The sequence below is a fragment of the Diadema antillarum genome, unplaced genomic scaffold (genome assembly GCF_040938485.1).
Source record: "Diadema antillarum isolate AM-2024a unplaced genomic scaffold, OU_Dant_1.0 seq00000127_RagTag, whole genome shotgun sequence".
In the NCBI taxonomy this organism is placed as follows: Eukaryota; Metazoa; Echinodermata; class Echinoidea; order Diadematoida; family Diadematidae; genus Diadema; species Diadema antillarum.
The window spans coordinates 870,168-884,028 of NW_027271206.1; the positions used below are offsets into that span (position 1 = coordinate 870,168).

General features: G+C 39.7%; 1 protein-coding gene across 1 annotated transcript in view; it reads right to left on the minus strand.

Annotated features, from left to right (window-relative positions):
* LOC139727359 (partitioning defective 3 homolog) overlaps positions 1-13,861 on the minus strand; it is a 125,552-nt gene that overhangs the window by 99,664 nt on the left and 12,027 nt on the right. The gene's annotated exons all lie outside the window — the stretch shown is intronic.

The following is a 13,861-nucleotide window of genomic DNA, read 5'->3' on the forward strand; positions in this document are numbered from 1 at the left end:
TTTTGTGAATAGCGGCTGACTCGCGAAATTCGCGAAAATAAAAACCTCACGAAATATTCGGCATATACAGTAAAAGCTTCCACACACAGAAGTTGTTGAAAAGGTAAACTCCGATGTGCAGAGTATCATATCATTGCAGGGACTAATGAAAGAAGAAACTGCAGGTAAAGATTGTCGCTATGCGGGTTAAGAATGTCACATTTTCACTGTAGGGCTACATGTACGTTGTAAAGTAAGGCATGTTTCTGAAGTGTGTGCTAGTGTAACAGCCAGCTAACACTTGAGCATTATGCAAGTCTCAAGGGGAAAATCTGTCTTTATTGGATGTAAAATACTATTCACTTGGGCATGTGATCATCTCATTACAGAACTCGGGCTTCATGTCATGGCTCTGTTCAGAGACACGACTAATGCAGAGCTCAATGGCAGATTCTTTCTGATGTAGCCTTCCTTCAAGATGGTATGATGATTTCTTCAGCTTAACACACAGCATTCCCCCTGCATCAAGTGTGTCTGTGCACAGTCAGTCCGCAGCGTGAGCGAAAACGCACGTATTTATTCAAGTCGTATGCACGGCTGAGCGGTGCTTGCATACGTAATGAGCAGATACATGGTCATGAATAAATCCGTGTAGAACGAGTATTTCTCGTCAGTTTTCGACACTTTTAGTATCGACTGAAAGAGAAAACATAAGCAAATATGCTCATGATCAAAATAAACGGAAAAGAAGAATAAAGAATATCAAAATCCCTCTCGAAGTTCGGTATTGTATTCAAAAAATATTCCTTCACGTTTGACGCCAAAAAATTAACCTGAAATTTTTCATGCCCCTCTAAAATATGGTGAAGACTATGTCTGCTAAGGTATATAGTATCACAATAAGGGCACGTTTTCCCATCTTCATTTCAATACGGGTCAGGAACTAGCAAAATTCAGAGACATGTCTAGCGTCGAGTTTAAAAAGATTATCCTCGCATTCGCACCGGAAATCCGGGTCTGTGATTGGTCGAAATCTGTCGCAAGACGCGGCGTGTCGCATTGCGTAGTATCCATTGGCTGCTGACTCAATGCTGTGAGTTTTAAATGTTAGGTTCCAAATTGTGATCGAATTTTCACTCTCTGTACAAAACTTGAACTTTACACAGGAACCAATGATGTGTATGTGAGTGTGCACTTACAATGACCCTGAACAATGGACCTGGCTGCCACCTGCCCCGCGCTCTGCTGCAAGGCACATGAATGCTTAATCAATTATTCATGTGGATTGCCCCGAGCACTGCTAGTCTGAATTCTTGACACAGGGTGAAATGCATGCACATGAAAGAAGTAAGCACATGTTTCCATGTGCTTGCACACACCACATTTCAGAATGAACAAAGACTAGCTGCGATAGTGGAATTCCTCATGAAACATTCCAATCCTGGCCATTGTCCACGACCATTGTCTGGGTATCAACAACACATTCCACGCGTGTTCATTCACTACCCCACTTCCAGTAAGAAAACATAATTTGCCTTGTTTTCAACAGGAAAATTCACAACCTTAAAAATGGTGCCCCTCTTCGTTTTTTAATTGATCATACTCGCTCAAGTTTCACGATTGTGAAATCGAAGAAATTACGGAGATCTATTTTCAATACCAGTCAGGAACTAGCAAAACATCAAACTATGATCTAAAAGCTTCTTGAACATTGGCAAAATAATCGTTTACTTTGATGCTAAAATGGACTACTATATTGACATCAAAAATAGGGAAATTAGGTATCAAATTAATGAGCATAATCAGCTCTATAACTTACCCAACCATCCTGGGTCAAACAATGCACTGTGAAAGCTATGAAAGTTGTTATTGCGACCTCTGCAAAAACTCTCGCAAAGTATCGCAAAATCTCGTCAGTCTCAAGGACACAAACTGCGTAAACGTGATTCTGAATAAAATTGTCGTTCGTGCCTCATTATCGCACACGCTGCGGACTGACTGTGCATCAGTACAGAAATGATACACAGGACAGAGTGGATTGGTGAGAATTGGATTCACACAAGTTATAACCCAAGATCAGTGAGTGGGTTTTAGATTGTTTCCATAACGAGAGCATCCAATTCTCAACAATCCACGAAATAGACCTGTGCATCACTTGTTTTATGAAATGGGCCAGTAAATTCACGAAATTCAACCTTTCCCCCATCATGCTTCCAGTACACCTACAACACTACATGAGGCTGGAGCGATGCGTTCAGACTTTACCAGACGCATGGCTCTGTGTAGATTGTAGATCAGTAACAATCAATGCATGATAATTGACCAATCAGATTGCAGAGATTCTAAAACCCATTTTATAATCATGATAATATCAAATCCTCTAATACACCTGTTTCCATCTTTCTTTCTCCCCCGGACTTTCTCCATCACTCCCTCTTTCTCTCGTCTCGAATTTGAAAATACGCTCACAGAAAACTAAACCCAAACCTGAAATAGCAGCTTCATACATGTAGGATGATGAATTTCGTACTGTACAGTCTACATCGTAACACCAGAAACACGAATTCGCAAACTGGAGTCTACACCTTTTTTCACAGCATGAGAAATTTTCACGTATTGCTACTGACATTCAATGCATAATGTGTAGCCAATACAATCACCTTGTTGTGATGCATTTAACTAGAACTGCAAATCTTGGCTCCTAGCGAAATTTGCAAAAGTTTCTAAAATGTGAAAATATCTGGTTTTACAGTTGAACCTTCTAGATGGAGTTTCTGAGCTTTCTGCAAGAACACTTTGACTAAGGACAGGTAAAAATCAAATCTCTTAGGCCAAGTAAAAAAAGAAAGTAGTTTCTCGTCCGGGTTTTTTGAGCAAGGCGATGAGGGAGGTCCTTACTATTTGATATCTTACTATTTTTTCAAGGATCGTCAAAATGAAAGTAATACCTGGTATGTGTTTCTCGTCCGGTAATTCTGAGAAAGGTAACGAGAGAGGGCTTTACAATTTTCTATATTCAATTTATGAAATGAAATATCACTCTGGTAGCTGTGTTATGAGACCAGGTCCCAAGTGTACGTCTTGCCTGCACTCTGTGCATTTTCAAACAAATAGATATATGTGCCATACTTGAAATGAAACTTCATGCATGCAGAAATACATTTGCTTTTTCTTTCCACTACAGATATCAAGGGAAAATGACCATCTTAATACTGGTATTTAGTGTTGTAATGGCTTTTCTGATACCAGTGTTCTTGCAATTCTGATGTATTGTGCTATTAATTGAAACAGGTATAAAACATGTCTTTCAACAAATGTATGACTGAAATAAATTCCATGATATTCAAAACACTGCTTTATTTATTGGTGTTTGTGACTTTTTGTGTCCACACAGCTGGTACAGTATGTATATCTGCAGTTCTTCACAGTACAATTGTAGCACATTCAACTGGAAACTGGCTTGTACAATTGCAGATGGATGTCAAAATGATACTGATATGGCATTCTAGCATTAAACGTTTAAAGATGTTTCTTCATGTTCTAAAAAGACATTTGATAATCACTCATTATTTGGATGATGAATGATTGTATAACAGTACACACTACAGATGATACCACTCACGGCTGTGTCCGTGAATTTACATCGTGAAGAAAAGTATCCCGCAGAAATACGAGACAAACCAGAATCCGTGGAAAAGTTATTTATTTTGTAGATACACCCATTTAATAATTCTACATTTGCCGGAAAAGCGCATTCATTTTCTCTTCAAAATAGAATGTATCGCCGTGACAGACCAGGGGATGGGGACCCTGGACAGCTACAAAACACGCACACTTTGCCGATATATATACGGTGCGGCACCACTGCACTGGCACCAGGGAGGTGTGGACCTCCCTGCTGGCACCGTATCTTCCGACACTGCACACACATGCACATAGTCACAATGACATGAAAATGTATACAAACTCGATACCGTACAATCCTCACAAGCATTTGTACAGTACAATTCATCCGCTTAAAATATCAGAAACGGGGAAAAATACGAACAACGCGCGAAATATGCGTGGAATATCAGCGATTGTTCGCAAAAATGTTGCCGCTATCGCGTTCACGACGTCCAGAGTGCGCTGTACATCACAGCCCAGTAGGCCGGCCCGCCGCGCCGCCCATCCAACTACAGTGCAGTTCGACTACTTTGTGGGTCATTCCTTCTTGCCGATCGGCCGAGCTCGCAGTGTGAAATGCATGCGTTATTACATACGCACTACACACAGAAGCTACAGCTGTACTACAGTCTACAGCTAAGTAGAGGACGCAAGGCGTAAAAATTAGAAATGAGACGTCACAATTGTTAGGTGAATTGTCGATCTTTCTTTTTTTTCTGCGGCCGAAAAAATAGTAAATATCAAAAAAGTCGATGCGGCAACTGAAAATCGATGCGGGCGGGGAGCGGGCTGGGACGAGAATTATTAATTTCTTGGTATTTTCAGCGCCATTTTGAAAATAGTAAATAGTAAAAAAATCGATGCGGCGGCCAAAATCGATGCGCGCGAGGACGAGAAACTGGTTTCTTTTTTTACTTGGCCTTACAATCACACAGGTTTAATAATGATGACACTACCACAAAATATTAGACTGGATTGTTTGTGTTCAGTTGCCTTGTTGCAGCAGATAACCTTTCCATATATAGGTCCCCTACAGTTCACACAATGATCACCTCCTGGGGGGCGTTTCATCAACGAGTTCGTCGGAGTTTTCACCGACGAATTTGCTATCAGCCAATCAGACCAAGGATTTCATTAGCTTTTAACAGTTGTCAGTGTAAATCCTTGCGTCTGATTGGCTGATAGCAAATTCGTCGGTGAAAACCCCCGACGAACTCGTTGATGAAACGCCCCCCTGGGGGGGGCGTTTACCAATTTGGAGCACTTTTTAGGTCCCTAAATGAGTTAAGCCCCAACATGTTGTTGCCCTGTAAGACAATGAGCAAACATTCAATAGAGTGGATGGTTTTATTCAGAGCAAACCACTGGCATTTGGAATGCACAGAAGTCTTGAGAAAGACATCTATACAATTGTTGTAGGGCCTACACTGTACATACATGTACCTACAAGTTAACACAAACAGAGTCCTACTCACAGAGGTTACCTCTTGGGTCCTATGTACTTCACTCGACTTTTTTTTTTCTTTCTTTCTTTCTTTTTTTTTTTTTACTACAGAATGAACTATCAAAGTACACTGTACATTTGTATGTTCTTTATGTTTGCCAAAGTGCTTAGTAGTAGGGAGCAGAAAAAACTTTATTCCGAACACTTGATTACAAAAAAAAAAAAAAAAAAAAGCTAGCCACTCACATTAGGGTGTCATCCTACAAATAAGTGGTGAACACATCAATGTAATATTAAACTCTCTGGTACTTTACATGCACAGTAGCTTCTTCTAAATGCTAATTATACTTTTAGCGAACTCATATCAAGCCTGAACAAAGATTCATAAAAGAGTAGGCAGGTAAGTGTAAAATCAAACTGTTGAAATACAAAAACGCTAGATATACAATGTACTACAGTGTACAGTGTACCTTGCACCCTGCATTATGAGCATTTTACAACTAAACCGTACCGGAGGCTGGTATAATTCATACTCTTCACACGTGCATAGCAAAGTAAATCGGTAAAGAGTTCCATTTCCCTTTCACAACCTCACACCAACAATAAAAGTGCAATCAAGCTTTCCTACATTGTAGGTACATGTAGTCACACACATGTTAAAGGTCTGTAATAAAAGACTAAACCTTGATGTTGTTGTTGTTCATGGTGGTGGTGGTGGTGGTACTTGTGCATTATATATGGATCTATAACCTCTGTATCATAGAAGAAAATATATACCAAAGTAATAACTTTTCCTAACATAAACAAAGATTGTCTTTTTCACTTCACAGTTTAATTGCTCACAAATACTTGAGTATACTCACAGTTGAACCTCTCGTATCCGGACAAGTCGGGACCGGGGCTCATCCAGATAAGGGATTTGGCCGGATACGGGAGACTCAATGCTTTATGTACATATACATGTACACGTTGTACATACACATGTACTGATGTAGCCCATACGATTGTAGTACCACACGTAGTAATGTGTATACTGCAACCTTTTCATTGTTACACTCAGTAACTGACCCAAAATAGAGGTTCGTGTTTGCAAGAATGAAATCATTTTCTTTTATAAATTCTTGGGATGATTTACCTAAATAATTATTAAGAAATGTATCAAGTAGATCTTGAAAATAAACAGTACGAGTCGACGAAACTACGCTTCAAAATTCGATCATCATGGCTCAGCAAAGTCGACTGTAGGTCGCCATTGTTAGATGGTCTCCCTCTCTCTCTTTGTGTGTGTACTATGTGTGAACAATTTTTGAGTGTTCAATATCATTCGTTGCTCAGCCAATGACTCGAAACAATGCATGTCTATCTTGTCATATCGACGGCTGTGTATGGACCTATATGTGGCAATACGATATGAGAGGACTCGAGCGCATAATCTGTCCATGTTCTTGCAATGATTTGGGGATGTTTGGGGATGTTAAAATGTCTGAAGGTAAGCAATTTGGAAGGAAATTTGATGTAATGTATGTTAATCATGTTGGAAGTAATATGTAATTCATGGGTGTTTGTGTAGGAGTTCTCAAGGAGTTGGGAATCCCCCTTTCCTCCCGTAATAATTAAAAAAAAAAAAATCACGGCGAGATTGCGTCCGTATAATAGAGAGATCCGGATAAAGGGAGGCCGGATAAGAGAGGTTCAACTGTATATGAGTTTCTGTAGTGACAAATCATGAAAGGAATGCACCATAGACATACAAATGTAAAATGAAATCCAGCATTATCTAATCCTCTGATAATACACACAGTACCTTTCTTGTGTCAAAGTAGTTCATGCTTATTGATTGTGAATACTAGGATAGCTATGTTACTAAAACATTTGATATGAATTCAAAACAGCCACTTTTACATCCATTCACACACAAACAAAATCTCACAGATCCCATAAATGCACAATTGGGGTAACATTACTAACAAACACAAAATCCCTTCTGGTGTGCAACACAAACGGCATTTCAGAGCTACACTGTAGATCTAAACTCTACAAGTATGCTGTACACATTGCTGATATGATATCGCATTCTGCACACTGCATGGTCAAAAAAGTCTAGTCCACGTTCGACATTCTGCTTTCTTACCCCAACTCTTGATGGCAGACACGCAGACAAGAAAACTTCTGAGTAACAACCTGCCTCTCGTTGTGGTATGTACTGTACGTACAAGTTGTCAGTCCAACAAACATGGGTGATGCCACCCAGGATCATTCGTCCGAAGAGGACTGGAGTTGGCCACACTCGAAAACAGTAAGCAAAACCACTTTCTACCTGCACAATGGAGAGTACTCAAGAAAAAGAATCAGAGGACTTCACTCCGTCTACCACTGGAGCAATACGGATCACAAAGGCAGGGGCAGAAAGTGAAACTAAGCCACCATTCTTCGCCATTCTTCGCTTTCAGACGCAGCGGTTACCTGCCCAGTCCTTTGTTGTTATTTCAGCGTATGACAACTATGGGGGTACAGGGCCTCAATCTGACATTGTTCTTACTTGTGTAGGCCTATATGATCAGACTGAGTGATTACGTTTGAAATGTGGTAGAAAGGACAGGGAGAATGGGAAAAATACTCAGAAAGTGAAGACCCACATCAACTGTCCTTTTTTAATAACACCACAATCCTTCAGATACAATCATCAGGTAATTTGTGATCATTGCCATCATGGAAGTTTATGATGAGGCTTAGAAATAAGACTAGTCATGCGCTGACCTCTGCATTACCAAAACTACACTCCACAGCACAGCAGCCATACTTTAGTCTGACCCCTGTGACCCTTCAACTACAACGCTCCATCCCTCTATATCTTTCCTTCCCTCTCTCCCCTCCTTTCTGCTCTTTTCCATCCATACCTGTCCCTTCTCCCTCTCCATCATTCCCTGAAAAATATTCCAATCCTCCTGAACCCATCTATTAGGCCACAAAAGATGTTTAGCATTCCTACACATTTAATAGTGTACATAAAGAGAAGACATGATTATAAGTTAATATAACATTGTCTTTCTGGATCTGTCAAACTAGTAGTCTTGATTATTCAGTGACAGTAAACCTTGCAAAGCACTCTTGATTTGCTTGACATCCCGAAATATTTTAACTATTCATTTTACTAAACGATGATTAATTTTCTTGACCAATAGTAAAGAATATAGTATAGCAACAAGAATATTCTACACTTATACAAGTTGTAGTATTCTACTATTGATATCGGGACCTGTGTTTCTTGCACGAAACCACCTGACAAGTTCTTTTTTCTTTTCTTTTTTTTACACAAGTCACTGTCACAGGACTGGTTGTACAAGAATTTTTGTAGTTAAAAGAATGTTTGTATAACTGAAGTTTGTAAAATCTGAGCTGCATGATCCTATGAGCTATCAGAGTATGTGATATTGTACAGGCATAAACAATATAAAAAAACAAATCATCATGGCCAAAAATATCTGCCAAATTCTTCAAGAACCTAAAAATCTGCTAGTGACCAGATTTACCATATTCAGGGTTTCCCACAGATGGTAGAATTCAAAGATTTAAAAAAAAAATTCAGTAAACAATAATTAGATTTTTTTTTCCATTTTTCTAGCATAATAAAAAAGCACTTGGCTTGCCTCTTCTGGAAGACATGGGAAATAATATTTAATACCCTATAAAACATTGTATGTCAGTAACATGTAGAGGTTAAGTTTACTTTTCATGAAGTACAAAATTTTGCAAATTCTCTTTAAATCATGTGCGACATCACAAATTGTTGTCTTTAATATCCGGTGACTGCAGTCCTGAAAATTAAAAAATTCATAACTTTTGAATCGATCGTCCAATTTTTCTAAAACTTTCCCTGATGGGTTTTTGCATTCACTCAATCCACATAATAATATATTATAGGCTTTCATTCCTCTTAAACAGATGAGAACCAATTGATTTTACTGCCCCAACAGTGAGTTTCAGTTGTTCTAGGCAAGCAGGCCAGTGGGTTTGTAGCAAATTTGATAAGAATTCTTCTCCTATGCCCCATGCAAAACTTACAAAACTATGGCTTTGTAAAAGATGAACTTCAAGTCAGGAAGGAGAGTCATCATCAAATTAGGTTCTTCAATCTTTTAAAGCTCACAAATTAACCTCCACGACTTTGTTAACTTTGCCCTGGATTGGATGTAACTCCGCATCTCGGGGGAGAGCTGCGGCAGCATTTGAACTCGCCCGCCCCGCCCTTGAACTTGCGAGAAGCCAGGTACCGTACGACAACAATGCCCTGCACTGGCAGCGAGCGTTGCGAGGACTTGCCTTCACTTTTGAGGGCTGCCCATGTTTTTTGCATTTGGAGAACAATTCAACCTCGGAATGCATCAATTAACCTCGTAGGGAACCAGCGATAATAGATTGGTATACCACTGCAGAGTGGAATCGGCTCGATCTTGGAGAAAAATGCCGAGTTTGGGGTGTGGCTCAAAGATCATCCACACATTATGCTGATAGATAAACAGGCTTGGTACTACAAATGTACTCATTCCCCTCCCCTTGTATAATCATTTCACGTTCCAATTCCTATGCATCACTTTTAGCTGACAGAAATACAATGTCCGTCTTTTGAAACAGAGTCATGATGTATACATGCACGATGATTTCAAGTACGGCTGTTCATGTAGGCCCTATTGTATTGTACTAGATTATGTTACATGCATCACAACTTTCCCTCTTGCTCCACTCCATGCCATTAAACATTACTTTTGTTTTAATAATACAACAAAAACAACCCTTTCATTTAACAGCAAGATGCCTTTAAACAAGCTTTAGAGAGTTTTCTTTAAGAACAAATCTATGTCAGCATGTTTTGTCCAGAATACTTCATGAATACATGTTCATGGTCTGATGTTCAATTTGACAAAAATAGCAATATCAAGTGTGGGGTATCTATCCGCATTCGGGTGAGATACGATTGAAATTTGGCAGGAATTGTACGTTTAGAGGACTCACTGGAAGAGTTCAATTACAAGTTCATACCTGAAGCACACCATGATAATGCTAGAGCCCTGTTTTTCCTATCCAAAATACTACCAACATGGATGACCTCATAATCTGCACAGGGAGTTCAAACATTGTACACCACCCCACCTGTCAAAATATCGGGAGGAACTCCTCCAGAGCATGTCAACGATTTCCGGCGGATGATTTTTTTTTTTTTTTTTTTTTTTGGGTGCATGTGTGCTGTGAGATTTAACTTGCGAATGCTCAGTGACTGGATTTTGATATTAGCCCAACAAGTTCTAGTTGCCACACTGCCTGACCTTACCAAACAACCAATTCCCCTCCTCTCCGTTCCCTCCCTGCCCCCCCCCCCCCACACACACTCTCAAGCACCAATTAAAAAGCGAAAAACTGATATAAAATCCTGATCCCTGCTTGGCTACTTTCCATATTAACCCCATATGTAAAAAGCATGTGTATTCTTCTTTCTTTCTTTCTTTCTTTTTAGCCAACAAAAAAGCAAAAACAAGGATGCAGACTTTGGAAATCTGCATATAAAAATTACAAACAGCTAATCTATTGAAGTTACTAAAGTTAGGATAATCACACACGCAAAATTAAAAAAAAAGTAGGACCTTATAGTCTTGTCTGTCCAATATATGTACTTTATACACAAAGTATAGTATAAAACACAATGCTTGATAGAATTTTAGAGCTGTTATTATCTTTTTTACTCAACATTATGCCATTCAGTTGAAAAACAACAAGAAGTATTATTATTTGACCTTCATGTACAAGTATGTACATAGGCCTAGATGTGTGTCCAGTGTTGCTAATGTTACCCCATGTTTCATTATATAAATAGCAAATATTCTATAGCAATAGACTGCTTCTTTGAATTGAAGCAAGTTTTGGGCGTTGTTATCTCTCATTATGTGTTCTAAAAGATGGTAATGCACATTGCAAAAAAAAAAGAAAGAAAAGAAAATAAAGCGACATCCCTGATATGTACCCTTTTACAGCAGAAATGCCCACCTGTAGCTGTACATCCCAACCATTACGAGTACACACCAATATCAAAGCTCATGACGAGATGTACAGGTTACAGTTGTAGGCCTACATGGAGCTTTACTAAACATGTAGCCCCATGGTAAAACAAAGGATGACGAATAGAAAGAGGAATAGCATGGACCAAATAAGTGGACAAACTGTCCCCCTATTCATACGCATGCCATTTTATACCAAAACTTGATAACGAAACGACGCATAAAGAATCATCGTATAGCCGACAGACCGTTCTGACACTAATTTCAACCGTTCTGGGAAACGTCGTATAGATGTGCAGTTTCCCACTGCGCATGCTGTTACAGTATAGTCATGAGTGACAGCTGTGGGGTCGCCTTTCGTGCGCGCTCCCATTAAGCCCCGCCCAGTTATACCGTTCTATGGTCGCCATACGTTCAGACGCACACGGAATGCTGATTCGTTATCGAGTTCTCGTTCGAAACGATGCTCTGACCGTCGTTTCGCTATACATCGTTTCGTTGCACGTCGTTTCGTTAGTCAGCGTTCAGATGTATAAATTCATCGTATAGCTACATGTATACCGTTTTGGTATAGCTATACCGTTCTAGTATAAATTTTTTGCGTCTGAAAGCCCTGTGTATGTCTCTGGCACACATGGATTTAGAGGCATAATAAAATTTGTTTATAAAATTGTAACCAATGTAATCTGTTTGGAGGGTTGTACTCGTAGCATCTGTGGCTAGGATGCAACCAGCGGTGATCAATTAGGCCTATACCACATCAGTGGCCTAAATGCAGAAACCAGGAACAAGGTAAAAGTCCCTCAAGCTGCCCACCCTGAAGCTCTAGGAAATCGACTAAACCAGATATAAACCACTCCAATGCCATCTCTTATGAATTACCCCTTTCAGATTGAATTCAAATTTTTTCCTGATGCTAACCAGATGAGCCTATGGCAAACAAGTGGAGTTGTGTCAACTTCTTTTGAACTAAAATTTCTCAAACCCATGAACCTTTTGGACCTAAAGGTGATTATAAAGTCCCATGAAAATCACAATTTTTGCAAAGGCACCTGAGTTCTTAAAATCAGCCAGTGTTTCAAGACATGATTCACACTCAGTATCGCATAATTCCAAGTGAAGTTTGAATTGCTGCCCTAAACATTTATCAGGGCTGTGTTTTGCAATGTACACTATATATTTAATGGCGCATTCTACGTGTATCTGCATTCACATTTCATATTACCACACAATACACTGCAGAAACTTTTAACCCAACTGTGAATGCACCAACTGAACAATGGTTGAACAATACAGAGTTCTATTATGGAGTGAGGAACGTCAGGAAGGTAATATTTGCCACAATTTTCATCATTATTTTCATCAGTGTCTTTAACAGAAGTTCATTTGAGAGAGATTTCAGACTGAAAAAATCCAACAGATCGATACAAATACAAAGAAAGACTTTTACACCCAAGAAATTCAAGACGGTTTGCCTAGGTGCATAGGAAGATAATCTATGGGGTGTGAACGGGTATCAGCATAAGCTAAACTGACCTACACTGTTATTGTGCATGGTGTAATCCAGTGTTAAGGTTTACATGCTGGGTGAGCCCATCCCCTTGTACTGTATATTTGGATTAGGGGGCAGGGGGATTTGAAGGGAGCAGTGGTCTGTTACATCATTCGTACAAAGAGCAGTGCATTGAGAGTCCACAGAGTGAAAGCTTTTCTGCTACAAACAGTCTGAATGGAAACTTGTCTGATTGATAGGGGGCAGCTGTCCTTTATATAAAAACACTCTAAACCCCCCTGCTTAGATGCAAAACAGTTTATACCAAAACCTGATAAAGAAACAACTTATAAAGAATTAGGGCCTATACACAGAACTTTTTATGTAGAATGCTCAAGCCCATTCGCAACTCACGCTTAGCTTTATAGCCAGTTGCGTGCACACGCTGCCATTTTGGTAAGTCTTCGGACTAACTTGAGCTACAGGCTTCCAGACCCTTCTTGTATCATTTTGCTATACAGGATATTGACGCCCCCAACATCAAAAACTGGAGTAGGTTTAGCTGGATTTGTCTTGCCTTTGTCAAAGACAAAGGCGGCGACTTTGTCGCCGGGAAGCGACTTATGTTGCTGCCGAGCCCAGTTGGCAAGAGGTCTGAAAACCAGACTAATACTTGAACGAATGCTGGCTACCCTTTGAGACTGTGCTTGAGCATTCTACCTGTTAAGTTCTGTGGGCCTATACCATCGTGTAGCCAACAGACCATTAAGACACTAATCTCGACCATTCTGGAAAACATTGTATAGATGCGCAGTTTCCAACTGCGCATGTTGTTATGATCATGATGTCGTTGCTAGTGAGAGGTTTTCCTGCACACTCACAATAAGCCCCGCCCTTTATAACATTCTATGGTCGCCATACGTTCAGACACACATGGACATGATGGAATGCTGATTTGTTATCGAGTTCTACATTGTAGTTCGAAACAATGCTCTGACTGTCATTTCACTATATGTCGTTTCATTATACGACATTACGTTAGTCAGTATTCAGACGTATAAATTCATCGTATAGCTATACAGTTTTGGTATGGCTACACCGTTTTAGTATAGATTTTTGCGTCTGAACACCCTGATGGTAACACACACCACTCTCACTCACCTGCCAGTGCCAATATCAAATCTCTACCCATCATTCATGGAGGAAGGGCTAGATTCAAATCTAAAGACTAAA